The sequence below is a fragment of the Lontra canadensis genome, unplaced genomic scaffold (assembly GCF_010015895.1).
Source record: "Lontra canadensis isolate GAN:19392208 unplaced genomic scaffold, GSC_riverotter_1.0 scaffold13, whole genome shotgun sequence".
In the NCBI taxonomy this organism is placed as follows: Eukaryota; Metazoa; Chordata; class Mammalia; order Carnivora; family Mustelidae; genus Lontra; species Lontra canadensis.
In genome coordinates, this window is record NW_022631007.1 from 15,167,848 (window position 1) to 15,180,920 (window position 13,073).

The window sequence follows — 13,073 nt, forward strand, 5'->3', positions numbered from 1 at the left end:
GAAACTCCGAGGATGGGGGTTTTAAGAGGTTCTGCGGTGGACTCTGATGCACTCCAAAGTGTGAGAACAGGAGGAAAATGTGCCTTCCTGGGTAGTCATGAGCTGGGAAAATACGAACTTGTGGTCAATTACTTTGTCCCTTTGATTTTTGTTTTTAGGTTCAGAAACTATGTTTCATCAACTTGAACTACATAGCAAGGGGACAAGTTTTGATCAAACACTTTTCTGCCCCTTATGCTCTATTGAACATCACCAAGGTCAGGAACTGCGGTGTTAAACACTTTCCTACTGTTGGTTCAGACGTGGGGTCCCAGGGAGCTTCAGGCCTCTCCCAGGAAGGAAGGTGGATAACCCCAAGGGGCCAGGAATTCAGAGACATAGGACTGGGATGAAATCTATAAATCCATTACCAGAAAGTCCAAACACCCCATCTGTTATAAATGAACATGCCTTTTTAGTGACAGAAAGCCTCTCTTTGAGCCAGAGGGTGAGAGGGTCAGTGAGAGGAGGGCGTATTGTTGAAATCTATGTCTTTCCAAAGCACGGCTCTCAGTATTTTGGGCAGCTCCTGAAGGCTGGTCTCCACCCAAACCAAGGCCAGCCTGGAGCCTGGGTTTCCTGAGCAGGTTCAGCATGATTCCAGCGCCTTTGTCTCCAGGCTGGGAGCCCACTGTGGAGTAGAGATGCCTCTGAGTGAACCCAACTTACCCATCCCTGCTGTGTGCCCTGAACTGGGCCCCTGCTCCCAGAAGCCTCCATGACCCCTCAGTTGGAGAGGAGGGCATACCTCTGTGCCCATTTTCCTGGTGGGGACAGTGAGGCTGCAGCTATCCCTGACTCTGTGACATGAAGGATGTTCCCTAGCTCTGCACCATCAGGGAGTTCTTCCCAGCTCCTTCCAGAGGAGCTTTAGGTATAATTCTGCTTGAAAAAAAAAATAGTGTTTTCCAAGTCAGCTTCTGTATCTTAGGTGTTAGATATTTATGAGGATTTAGGAAATGGATGATCCTTCTGGAAACAGGTGCATCAACAATACCGTGTCCCTCCAGAACCAGATCAGTGGAGGACTTGAGGAGGCAGAGGGACCTGTCACCAGAAGATCCAAGATTGCTTTGCAAAAGAGACTGCCTTCTTTTTCTTTTTTTTAATTTTATTTTTTATAAACATATATTTTTTTCCCCAGGGGTACAGATCTGTGAATCGCTAGGTTTACACACTTCACCGCACTCACCATAGCACATAACCTCCCCAATGTCCATAATAACCCCACCCCCCTCCCAACCCCCTTCCCCCCAGCAACCCTCAGTTTGTTTTGTGAGATTAAGAGTCACTTATGGTTTATCTCCCTCCCAATCCCATCTTGCTTCATTTACTCTTCTCCTACCCCCTTAACCCCCATGTTGCATCTCCTCTCCCTCATATCAGGGAGATCATATGATAGTTGTCTTTCTCCGATTGACTTATTTCGCTAAGCATGATACCCTCTAGTTCCATCCACGTCGTCGCAAATGACAAGATTTCATTTCTTTTGATGGCTTCATAGTATTCCATTGTGTATATATACCACATCTTCTTTATCTATTCGTCTGTTGATGGACATCTAGGTTCTTTCCATAGTTTAGCTATTGTAGACACTGCTGCTATAAACATTCAGGTGCATGTGCCCCTTCGGATCACTACATTTGTATCTTTAGGGTAAATACCCAGCAGTGCAATTGCTGGGTCATAGGGTAGTTCTATTTTCAACATTTTGAGGAACCTCCATGCTGTTTTCCAGAGTGGTTGCACCAGCTTGCATTCCCACCAACAGTGTAGGAGGGTTCCCCTTTCTCCGCATCCTCGCCAGCATCTGTCATTTCCTGACTTGTTAATTTTAGCCATTCTGACTGGTGTGAGGTGGTATCTCACTGTGGTTTTGATTTGTATTTCCCTGATGCCGAGTGATATGGAGCACTTTTTCATGTGTCTGTTGGCCATCTGGATGTCTTCTTTGCAGAAATGTCTGTTCATGTCTTCTGCCCATTTCTTGATGGGATTATTTGTTCTTTGGGTGTTGAGTTTGCTAAGTTCTTTATAGATTCTGGACACTAGCCCTTTATCTGATATGTCGTTTGCAAATATCTTCTCCCATTCTGTCAGTTGTCTTTTGGTTTTGTTAACTGTTTCCTTTGCTGTGCAAAAGCTTTTGATTTTGATAAAATCCCAATAGTTCATTTTTGCCCTTGCTTCCCTTGCCTTTGGCGATGTTCCTAGGAAGATGTTGCTGCGGCTGAGGTCGAAGAGGTTTCTGCCTGTGCTCTCCTCAAGGATTTGGATGGATTCCTTTCTCACATTGAGGTCCTTCATCCATTTTGAGTCTATTTTCGTGTGTGGTGTAAGGAAATGATCCAATTTCATTTTTCTGCATGTGGCTGTCCAATTTTCCCAACACCATTTATTGAAGAGGCTGTCTTTTTTCCATTGGACATTCTTTCCTGCTTTGTCGAAGATTAGTTGACCATAGAGTTGAGGGTCTATTTCTGGGCTCTCTATTCTGTTCCATTGATCTATGTGTCTGTTTTTGTGCCAGTACCATGCTGTCTTGATGATGACAGCTTTGTAGTAGAGCTTGAAGTCCGGAATTGTGATGCCACCAACTTTGGCTTTCTTTTTCAATATTCCGTTGGCTATTCGCAGTCTTTTCTGGTTCCATATAAATTTTAGGATTATTTGTTCCATTTCTTTGAAAAAAATGGATGGGATTTTGATAGGGATTGCATTAAATGTGTAAATTGCTTTAGGTAGCATAGACATTTTCACAATATTTATTCTTCCAATCCAGGAGCATGGAACATTTTTCCATTTCTTTGTGTCTTCCTCAATTTCTTTCATGAGTACTTTATAGTTTTCTGTGTATAGATTCTTAGTCTCTTTCGTTAGGTTTATTCCTAGGTATCTTATAGTTTTGGGTGCAATTGTAAATGGGATTGACTCCTTAATTTCTCTTTCTTCTGTCTTGTTGTTGGTGTAGAGAAATGCAACTGATTTCTGTGCATTGATTTTATATCCTGACATTTTACTGAATTCCTGTACCAGTTCTAGCAGTTTTGGAGTGGAGTCTTTTGGGTTTTCCACATATAGTATCATATCATCTGCGAAGAGTGATAGTTTGACTTCTTCTCTGCCGATTTGGATGCCTTTAATTTCTTTTTGTTGTCTGATTGCTGAGGCTAGGACTTCTAGTACTATGTTGAATAGCAGTGATGATAACGGACATCCCTGCCGTGTTCCTGACCTTAGCGGAAATGCTTTCAGTTTTTCTCCATTGAGAATGATATTTGCGATGGGTTTTTCATAGATGGCTTTGATAATATTGAGGTATGTGCCCTCTATCCCTACACTTTGAAGAGTTTTGATCAGGAAGGGATGCTGTACTTTGTCAAATGCTTTTTCAGCATCTATGGAGAGTATCATATGGTTCTTGTTCTTTCTTTTATTAATGTGTTGTATCACATTGATTGATTTGCGGATGTTGAACCAACCTTGCAGCCCTGGAATAAATCCCACTTGGTCGTGGTGAATAATCCTTTTAATGTACTGTTGAATCCTATTGGCTAGTATTTTGGTGAGAATTTTTGCATCTGTGTTCATCAAGGATACTGGTCTGTAGTTCTCTTTTTTGATGGGATCCTTGTCTGGTTTTGGGATCAAGGTGATGCTGGCCTCATAAAATGAGTTTGGAAGTTTTCCTTCCATTTCTACTTTTTGGAACAGTTTCAGGAGAATAGGAATTAGTTCTTCCTTAAATGTTTGGTAGAATTCCCCTGGGAAGCCGTCTGGCCCTGGGCTTTTGTTTATTTGGAGATTTTTGATGACTGTTTCTATCTCCTTACTGGTTATGGGTCTGTTCAGGCTTTCTATTTCTTCCTGGTTCAGTTGTGGTAGTTTATATGTCTCTAGGAATGCATCCATTTCTTCCAGATTGTCAAATTTGTTGGCATAGAGTTGCTCATAATATGTTCTTATGATTGTCTGTATTTCTTTGGTGTTAGTTGTGATCTCTCCTCTTTCATTCATGGTTTTATTTATTTGGGTCCTTTCTCTTTTCTTTTTGATAAGTCTGGCCAGGGGTTTATCAATCTTATTAATTCTTTCAAAGAACCAGCTCCTAGTTTTGTTGATTTGTTCTATTGTTTTTTTGGTTTCTATTTCATCGATTTCTGCTCTGATCTTTATGATTTCTCTTCTCTTACTGGGTTTAGGGTTTCTTTCTTGTTCTTTTTCCAGCTCCTTTAGGTGTAGGGTTAGGTTGTGTAATTTAGACCTTTCTTGTTTCTTTAGAAAGGCTTGTACCACTATATATTTTCCTCTCAGGACTGCCTTTGTTGTGTCCCACAGATTTTGAACCGTTGTGTTTTCATTATCATTTGTTTCCATGAACTTTTTCAATTCTTCTTTAATTTTCTGGTTGACCCATTCATTCTTTAGAAGGATGCTGTTTAGTCTCCATGTATTTGGGTTCTTTCCAAATTTCCTCTTGTGATTGAGTTCTAGCTTCAGAGCATTGTGGTCTGAAAATATGCAGGGAATGATCCCAATCTTTTGATAACGGTTGAGACCTGATTTAGGACCGAGGATGTGATCTATTCTGGAGAATGTTCCATGGGCACTAGAAAAGAATGTGTATTCTGTTGCTTTGGGATGAAATGTTCTGAATATATCTGTGATATTCATCTGGTCCAGTGTGTCATTTAAGGCCTTTATTTCCTTGTTGATCTTTTGCTTGGATGATCTGTCCATTTCAGTGAGGGAGTGTTAAAGTCCCCTACTATTATTGTATGATTGTTGATGTGTTTCTTTGATTTTGTTATTAATTGGTTTATATAGGTGGCTGCTCCCACATTAGGGGCATAGATATTTACAATAGTTAGATCTTCTTGTTGGACAGATCCTTTGAGTATGATATAGTGTCCTTCCTCATCTCTTATTATAGTCTTTGGCTTAAAATCTAATTGATCTGATATAAGGATTGCCACTCCTGCTTTCTTCTGATGTCCATTAGCATGGTAAATTTTTTTCCACCCCCTCACTTTAAATCTGAAGGTGTCTTCGGGTTTCAAATGAGTTTCTTGTAGGCAACATATAGATGGGTTTTGCTTTTTTATCCATTCTGATACCCTGTGTCTTTTGATTGGGGCATTTAGCCCATTAACATTCAGGGTAACTATTGAGAGATATGAATTTAGTGCCATTGTATTGCCTGTAAGGTGATTGTTACTGTATATTGTTTCTGTTCCTTTCTGATCTACTAGTTTTAGGGTCTCTCTTTGCTTAGAGGACCCCTTTCAATATTTCCTGTAGAGCTGGTTTGGTGTTTGCAAATTCTTTCAGTTTTTGTTTGTCCTGGAAGCTTTTAATCTCTCCTTCTATTTTCAATGATAGCCTAGCTGGATATAGTATTCTTGGCTGCATGTTTTTCTCGTTTACTACTCTGAATATATCATGCCAGCTCTTTCTGGCCTGCCAGGTCTCTGTGGATAAGTCTGCTGCCAATCTAATATTTTTACCATTGTATGTTACAGACTTCTTTTCCCGGGATGCTTTCAGGATTTTCTCTTTGTTATTAAGACTTGTAAATTTGACTATTAGGTGACAGGGTATGGACCTATTCTTATTGATTTTGAGGGGGGTTCTCTGAACCTCCTGTATTTTGATGCTTGTTCCCTTTGCCATATTGGGGAAATTCTCTCCAATAATTCTCTCCAATATACCTTCTGCTCCCCTCTCTCTTTCTTCTTCTTCTGGAATCCCAATTATTCTAATGTTGTTTCGTCTTAAGGTGTCACTTATCTCTCGAATTCTGCCCTCGTGGTCCAGTAGCTGTTTGTCCCTCTTTTGCTCAGCTTCTTTATTCTCTGTCATTTGGTCTTCTATATCACTAATTCTTTCTTCTGCCTCATTTATCCTAGCAGTGAGAGCCTCCATTTTTGATTGCACCTCATTAATAGCTTTTTTGATTTCAACTTGATTAGATTTTAGTTCTTTTATTTCTCCAGAAAGGGCTTTTATATCTCCCGAGAGGGTTTCTCTAATATCTTCCATGCCTTTTTCGAGCCCGGCTAGAACCTTGAGAATCGTCATTCTGAACTCTAGATCTGACATATTACCAATGTCTGTATTGATTATGTCCCTAGCCTTTGGTACTGCCTCTTGTTCTTTTTTTTTGTGGTGAATTTTTCAGCCTTGTCATTTTGTCCAGATAAGAGTATATGAAGGAACAAGTAAAATACTAAAAGGGTGGCAACAACCCCAGGAAAATATGCTTTAGTCAAATCAGAAGAGATCCCAAATCGTGAGGGGCGAGGAAAGGGGATATAAAGAGGTTCAGAAAGAAAAAAAGAAAAAAGAAAAAAGAAACAAATAAAAAAAGAAAACCAATAATGAAAAAATATAAAACGGAAAAATATATATATATATATATTAGATAAACTAGTTAAAAAACGTTAAAAAAGAAAAGGGTAAAAGTTAAAAAAATTTAGCAGAAGAAGAGAAAAAAAATTGAAAAAGAAAAAAAATTAAATTAACTGCAAGGCTAAAGAATCATGGGGAGAAAGCCATGAGTTCCGTGCTTTGCTTTCTCCTCCTCTGGAATTCCGCTGCTCTCCTTGGTATTGAAACTGCACTCCTTGGTAGGTGAACTTGGTCCTGGCTGGGTTTCTTGTTGATCTTCTGGGGGAGGGCCCTGTTGTAGTGATTCTCAAGTGTCTTTGCCCCAGGCGGAGTTGCACCGCCCTTACCAGGGGCCAGGCTGAGTAGTCCGCTCGGGTTTGCTTTCGGGAGCTTTTGGTCCCTGAGCGCTTTCCGTAGAGTCCGGAGGACGGGAATGAAGATGGCAGCCTCCCAGTCTCCGGCCTGGAGGAGCCGAGAGTCTGGGGCCCCACTCCTCAGTGCGCCCTCAGCGAACAGCGCCCAATTGCTCCCGTCACCCTGGCCTCCGGCCGCGCTCCGAGCTGACTGAGCCCGCGACCGGTTCAAGGTAAGCCCGAGCTGTGAGCTCACTCCTCGGCTCTGTCTCTGTAGCCGGCTTCCCCGTTCTAACACCTGTAAGCTCTGCGACACTCAGACACCCCCGATCCTTCTGTGACCCTGCGGGACCTGAGGCCACGCTGACCCCGTGTGCGCTTCACCCCGGTTAAGCCTCTGGAGCGATGTCCCTCAGCGGAACAGACTTTTAAAAGTCCTGATTTTGTGCTCCGTTGCTCCGCTGCTTGCCGGGAGCCGGCCCCTCCCCCGGGGTCTATCTTCCCGTCGCTTTGGATTCACTTCTCCGCCAGTCCTACCTTTCAGAAAGTGGTTGATTTTCTGTTTCTAGAATTGCTGTTCTTCTTCTCTTTGATCTCCCGTTGGATTTGTAGGTGTTTGCAATCTTTAGATAAGCTATCTAGCTGATCTCCTGCTACCTGAAGTAGTCTCAGCTGCTACTTCTCCGCCATCTTGACTCCTCCCCCAAGAGACTGCCTTCTAAATGTGGTTTTCTTACAGATTGACGCTAAGACACCCACACTTCCTCCCCGGTCCTTCTGAGTTCTGAGCAAGCGTGCACTTTTGTACAATACGCAGCTTGAGTTAGGTGTGTCTTCTGAGCAAATAGTTGACCTCACCACCTCCCCAGCAGCTCCCCCCAACCCTTCCCAGCTCCTCCACCCCCTCACAAGCCTAGCAGACTCAGGTCCACCAACTTTGGCTCCAAGACTAGGTAGAGGGGACATATTCTGAGGACAAGAAGCTTCCAGATGGTCAAAGAGTTTACTGTGCTGCTCAGTTCCCAAGAAACTGAGTACTTTCTAGCACCCAAGCCTCAGGATCTGAGCGCAGGCCCCAGTACCCACCGGTGGCCTCCCTTACCTGCTACACCTACTTCCTTTCGGGGGTGGGACCCTGGGACCCCAGCCTGTCGGGGCCTCAGTGTGAAGAGAGTTGCCAGGCACAACCTCCGGTCACAGGATGTCCCCTGGCACCCTGCCCTCACCCTGTGCACTGCTGGCAGAGAAGATAGACTTAGCTCTTCCTGTAAAAGGCCCCCTCCGTGAAAACACCACTTCTTCAGAAAACGATGTGTTCTCAAAATCTGTCCGTGCCTGTTCTCTGCATTGTCACTGGGATGTAACCGTGGGTAGCAGGGGGATTTATTTTACTCTGCATTGAGCCATTTATTATATTAAAACAAACATATACTACTTAATAGGACAAAAGTGCACACATTTTAAAAATAAAATCAAGACAATTTCAGCTTCTCGTGGACTCTCCCTGGTTATTTCCGTAGCTCCTGGCATCACTCTCAGGCTCGGCCGTTGGGATATTGTGAGTGGAAAATGTCAGAGATGGAAGCCTACAGGGACCAAATACACACGGGAACCACCCTCCCTCCTTTAAGACCCCATTTATTAAGCCAAACACAAATGAACCTGCTGACACTGGCCTCCCCCTCCTCCCCTCACCTGCCCCTCACTCCCTGCTCCTTCTTATCCTCAGGAAAGAGCTATGGGGATGTCTTCATGGCCTTGTCACCATCCTGGTGGGAAAACAAAGTTCCAGCTGCTGTCTTGAATTTATCAGACTGCAAATCATTTTCTGCTTCTGAGGCTTTTCTCTCCAGGAAGGTGGAAGGCTTAAAATCAACCAGGACAGGAAGATGCCCCCTTGCAGCCAAGTTCTTGGCCTCCCTTGTGGAGACCAGCGGGGCCGGTGGAGCGGTGATGCTCAGCCACAGAAGGCCTGTACCTCTGTGCAGGCTGGCCTACGAGAATGTTCCCTGGCCCGCCCCTTGCCCCTCTTCTCTACAGCTAATTCTTGGGAAACACCCTTTAGAACCACCATGGTAACTGTCACTCCTCAAAGTGTGGCCCCAGAGCCAGCGTCAGCATCACCTGGCAGCTTGCCAGAAATTCAGTGTCAGACCCTACCCTAGGATGACTGAATTGGAGTCTTAATTTCAATGAGGACTTGGGTACCTGTTAAAGTTTGCAAAGCATTGCTTCAAACCACGCTCCTGGAGGATGAGTGTTTCTTTTTTTTTTTTTTTTTTTTTCCCCTGGGTATTCCCAGCCCCTAGTAAAGGAATGAGTGAGGCTGGGATCTGGGGTCGGTGCAAGCACTCTAGCTGGAGAGAAAACCTCCATCCTGCACATGCGTGCCTATCAGAGTGCATATCTACTTACCCACCAGGGGTTACTGGGCACTTCGAAGAAAAATATATCAGCAGCTCTGACAACCCGCAAGGTTCTGGAATCTCTCGAAGGTATCCCTTTCATTTTGGTGCCCAGGTCATCTAAGTGGAATTCAAACTCAGATTAGCAAAAGGAGGGTTTGGGCAGGTGTGTTTGCACACGCCCTTCCCAGAAAGAGGGAGGCGTGGAGAATGACTTTTCTGCCCAGGCATTGACTCACCTTAGGGAACAGACCGCGTCTTGGCCGTCTGAGTCCAGACTTGGAGTTCAGTTTTCTGTTAACACCTTTTCCATCCTTCTGGTGTTTTGTTAGAAGTTCTTAAACCTACGAGCCTTTTCTTCCCTGAAAGCCAGGACAGATACTCATGAGACGGGGAAAAGTGGTGGTGTGCTTGGTCATCTGCAGACTCACCTCTATGCGCACTCCTGATTATTTGCGGCATGAAGCCCCGCTCTCTGGGACGAGCGTGGACGGCCTTGGACAGTTTAGCCGAAGGATGACATATAAGACAGATTAGCACATCTGGTAAACGCCCCGCATTGGGTGATGAGGAACGTTTTCATTTAAGCAGATGTAACAAAATCCTCCTCACTCCCCAAATGAAATATTCCATAAAGAAGAGCGACTTCATGCCTTGATCACCATTGCACTGATTTCACATTGGTGCCCTCCAGTGAGGGCGGGGGTGAGGGGGGTTCAGCTTGATAGAAAAGTGGTATGGCCAGGAGTCTCCCGGAAAATGTCTTATAAAATACACACATGGGTAAGGCAATGCAAAGAGCCCATTTGTATGTGTCAGGTTACTGATAGAGCCCTGAGTGCTTCCCCAGCCAGGGCAGGAGTTGGCGGAGTGCAAAGGGGCCCCAGAAATCCTGCAAACCGAGAGGTGGGTGGGGACTCCCGTTCACATTCACATTCCTCTGATCTCTTCCCTCCCCCAATGTGGTCCCAAAGTATTTTTTCCTGAAATGTGAGTTTTCAGGGCAGAGTGGAGGCCAGGGCGGGGGGCAGGGGGCGGGGAGATATTTTTCTGTGTTCCCTCATGGAGGCGGAGATTCAGCTCTGCTCCTTCTTACCAGCCCCACCAGCCCGGGAGGGACTCACTCTGAGCTTGACACAGCCCAGTCCTGCCTTGGAAACATCTGCCTCTTGCCCTTTGTCTTCCCAAATGCCCCGGGGTACCACGTGGGCCTGCACAGCTCTGGGGTCCATTGTGTCTCCCAGACCAGAGCAACAGAGGTGAACCCAGGAACGTACCCCACTTCATTTGTTACTAAAGCTCACTCTAGGGTCCTGAGTGAGGGGTGGCTGAGCTAGGTCTCCTGTGATGCTTTTGTTTTCCAAAGGAGAAAGGGGGCTTGCTCAAGGTCAAAGGGGTGCTCCCTCCCGTATCTCACTTTTCCTCTACCTTTCCCTTTCTTCTGCCTGCCCCCACCTTCACAGCGCACTCAGGCAGAGGCTTTGAAGGGCACAAAGTGCTTCCCTCGGGACAAGGGACCCCTGGGGCAAAGTCTCTGTGTTTTGGGGTTATTCTGTCCTGGGGGTGAGGCACAGCCTTTACATTCCACCTTCTATACCAGGCCTCTCCTGCTTGGGCTTCACCCCAACCTCCACAGAAGACCCAGGTCACTGAGATGGCGACTGACTCTGCACCGGCCTAGCTCAGCCGCTCTTGGTAAGAATGTGGGTCACATGTCCACCACCCTTGAAGCCAGCAGCCCCAGGTTCTTCCCACAAAGCCACAAGCAAGTGCCCCTTCCCCTGCCATGTGGTTGGGGCCCCAGGGTTGTGCCTGCTTCCTGCAGCCTTGCCACCCCGTTAATCTTTAATCTAGATCTCACTGACCCCCCTGAGGTCATCCCGAGACTCTGGCCTTAGCCACTAGCTTTGCAGAGGTCGTGAACTTCCCATTTCTCTCCCTCATGACCTTGGGCCAGAGCTGGCCTCCGACCACACGTTTGGACCACACAGCTGTGATTCCTTTACCACCGTTTGTCCTCATTCCAGGCTTGGCGGATGTGGGTTCTAGGTCTGGCCCCTCATGCCCACTGCCCCACGCCCACCAGACATTCTTGTGACAGGACCCTTCTGTCTGGAGTATGGGCTGGAAAACCTTAAGGTTGAGAAGTGATGGCTTCTTCCAAAATCAGAAAACAAGTAGAAAGAATGAACAAGAAAACCCTTTTCCTTTCATATCTGCTTCATGGTGGAGAGATGGCATTTTCACGTGTGAGGTTGGTGCATGTGGTGTGTGCATGTGAGTGAGTGTGCATGTTTGTGTGTGAGAGTGTGTGAAGGTGATCTGTGTGGTGTATGTGTGTGAATGTGTGTATGAGTATGTGTGTGATGTGGGGGAGTATGACACAGAGGGCTTTGAAGACAAGGTAGGATTTCAGAAACTATTTGCAGGAAGAATTACATAGTTGGGGAGAGGGCAGGGAGAGAGTGAGTGACAAAAAGAGGGAGGGAGGGACAGAGACTGAGGGAAGAGTGGGACAGGTATGCCCACATGAGACTCTTTTCAGGGCAGAGTTGATTCAGAATTCCCACCTCCTGGTACAATGAATCTGTCAAGCCAGGACTTCTTCTGGTTAAGGTCCCATGCTGGTTAAGGACAGGTGTGGACCTCTGGACTCACCTACCAATAAGCTGTGCCAGGCTTCTAAACAGTAACAGTATGTCTCCAGGGCCCTGAGTCTTAGGGTGGAACTAGCATTGACTTGGTCCTCCCTCCCCGGACTGTGAGCTCCTCCAGGAGCAGGTAATCCCTAGGGGCTTACACTCTGGGTTTTGTCTGTGTCCAGTGAATCCATGTGGTTAAAGGGGTATCTTGCTGTCCGGCAGGCTCTCTCCCTCTCGCTTGGGCTGGCCAGAGTGGGACTGCATCCCTTTCCTTTCTATCTACCTGACTCCTGCCACCCCCCAAGCCTTGAGGCTGATGGGTACAGCACAGATCTGACTGAATATCTAGGAGCTAGAGGGGAATCCTGTCACAGGTTCCCCAGCATCTTAAAATACTGGAACTTCTTCATTTAAAAAGCCATCTGGCTAGTTCTGACACTCACACTCCATCCTGGGCCTTGGATTCTCCCTCCCTCACTCGCCTGACTGTGAGCCTGACACGCCTGCCTGTTCTCAATGCAGAGGACCGAGCTTTAGCTTTTTTCTCTTCATCTTCTGGTAATCCACAACCCCAAACAAAGACAAGACTAAGGGGAATTCTGCTCTCAGCCGCGCATTTAAAAATATTCACCCAGATCCATTTACTCACAGATGCCCTGACACTCAAATAAGACCCCACGTGATTTCAGGTCCACAACTACCCTGTCTGCACTGCTTGTGCCCAAGGACTGGCCCCTCGCCTTCTCTTTCCTGTGTTGCTCCATGATTCATGCAGATGAGTCCTACCGGAACCTCAGAGTCCATGAGACTCTTCAGCTTTCCATCTCCATTTGCTGGGGTGTCAGATTCTGAGAACAAGGGGTCCCGTGTCTCTGGGGGTCCAACTGCTACAGTCACCTACTCCACCCAAGCATGGAGCGCATGGAGATGAAGGAAGGAGGACAGAGTATGGAGCACAATGGGTTGAGTGAGGCTCCCGGAGCTGGGAGGCTGGAGTGTGGGGTGGGAGGACCAAGCACAGAGCGTGGAGCGTGGGAGGTGGGGCACAGGCTCTGCACAGGTGTTTCTGGCAGAACATCTTCCTTCTTTCCTCTGCGCCTCAGTGAGGGTGGTGTTAGAGACCCCCGACACACATGGCTTTCATCTGGAGGCTGCCTCAGGGGAGGCCCCTGATCATGAGCAGTCCCTTCCATCACCTGCCATACCCCGCCCTACACTCCCTGCCATGAGCAAGTGGGATTTTC

The 13,073-nt window shown here is 46.2% G+C and overlaps 1 long non-coding RNA gene across 1 annotated transcript; it reads right to left on the reverse strand.

Moving 5' to 3' along the window:
- Positions 1 to 389: 389 nt before the first annotated feature.
- LOC116867968 lies at positions 390 to 12,643 on the reverse strand. Its single transcript, XR_004382703.1, has 4 exons — positions 12,616 to 12,643; positions 10,776 to 10,778; positions 9,427 to 9,549; positions 390 to 670 (listed from the first exon to the last, which is right to left on the reverse strand). It is a non-coding gene; the product is annotated as an uncharacterized LOC116867968 (long non-coding RNA).
- Positions 12,644 to 13,073: the final 430 nt, after the last annotated feature.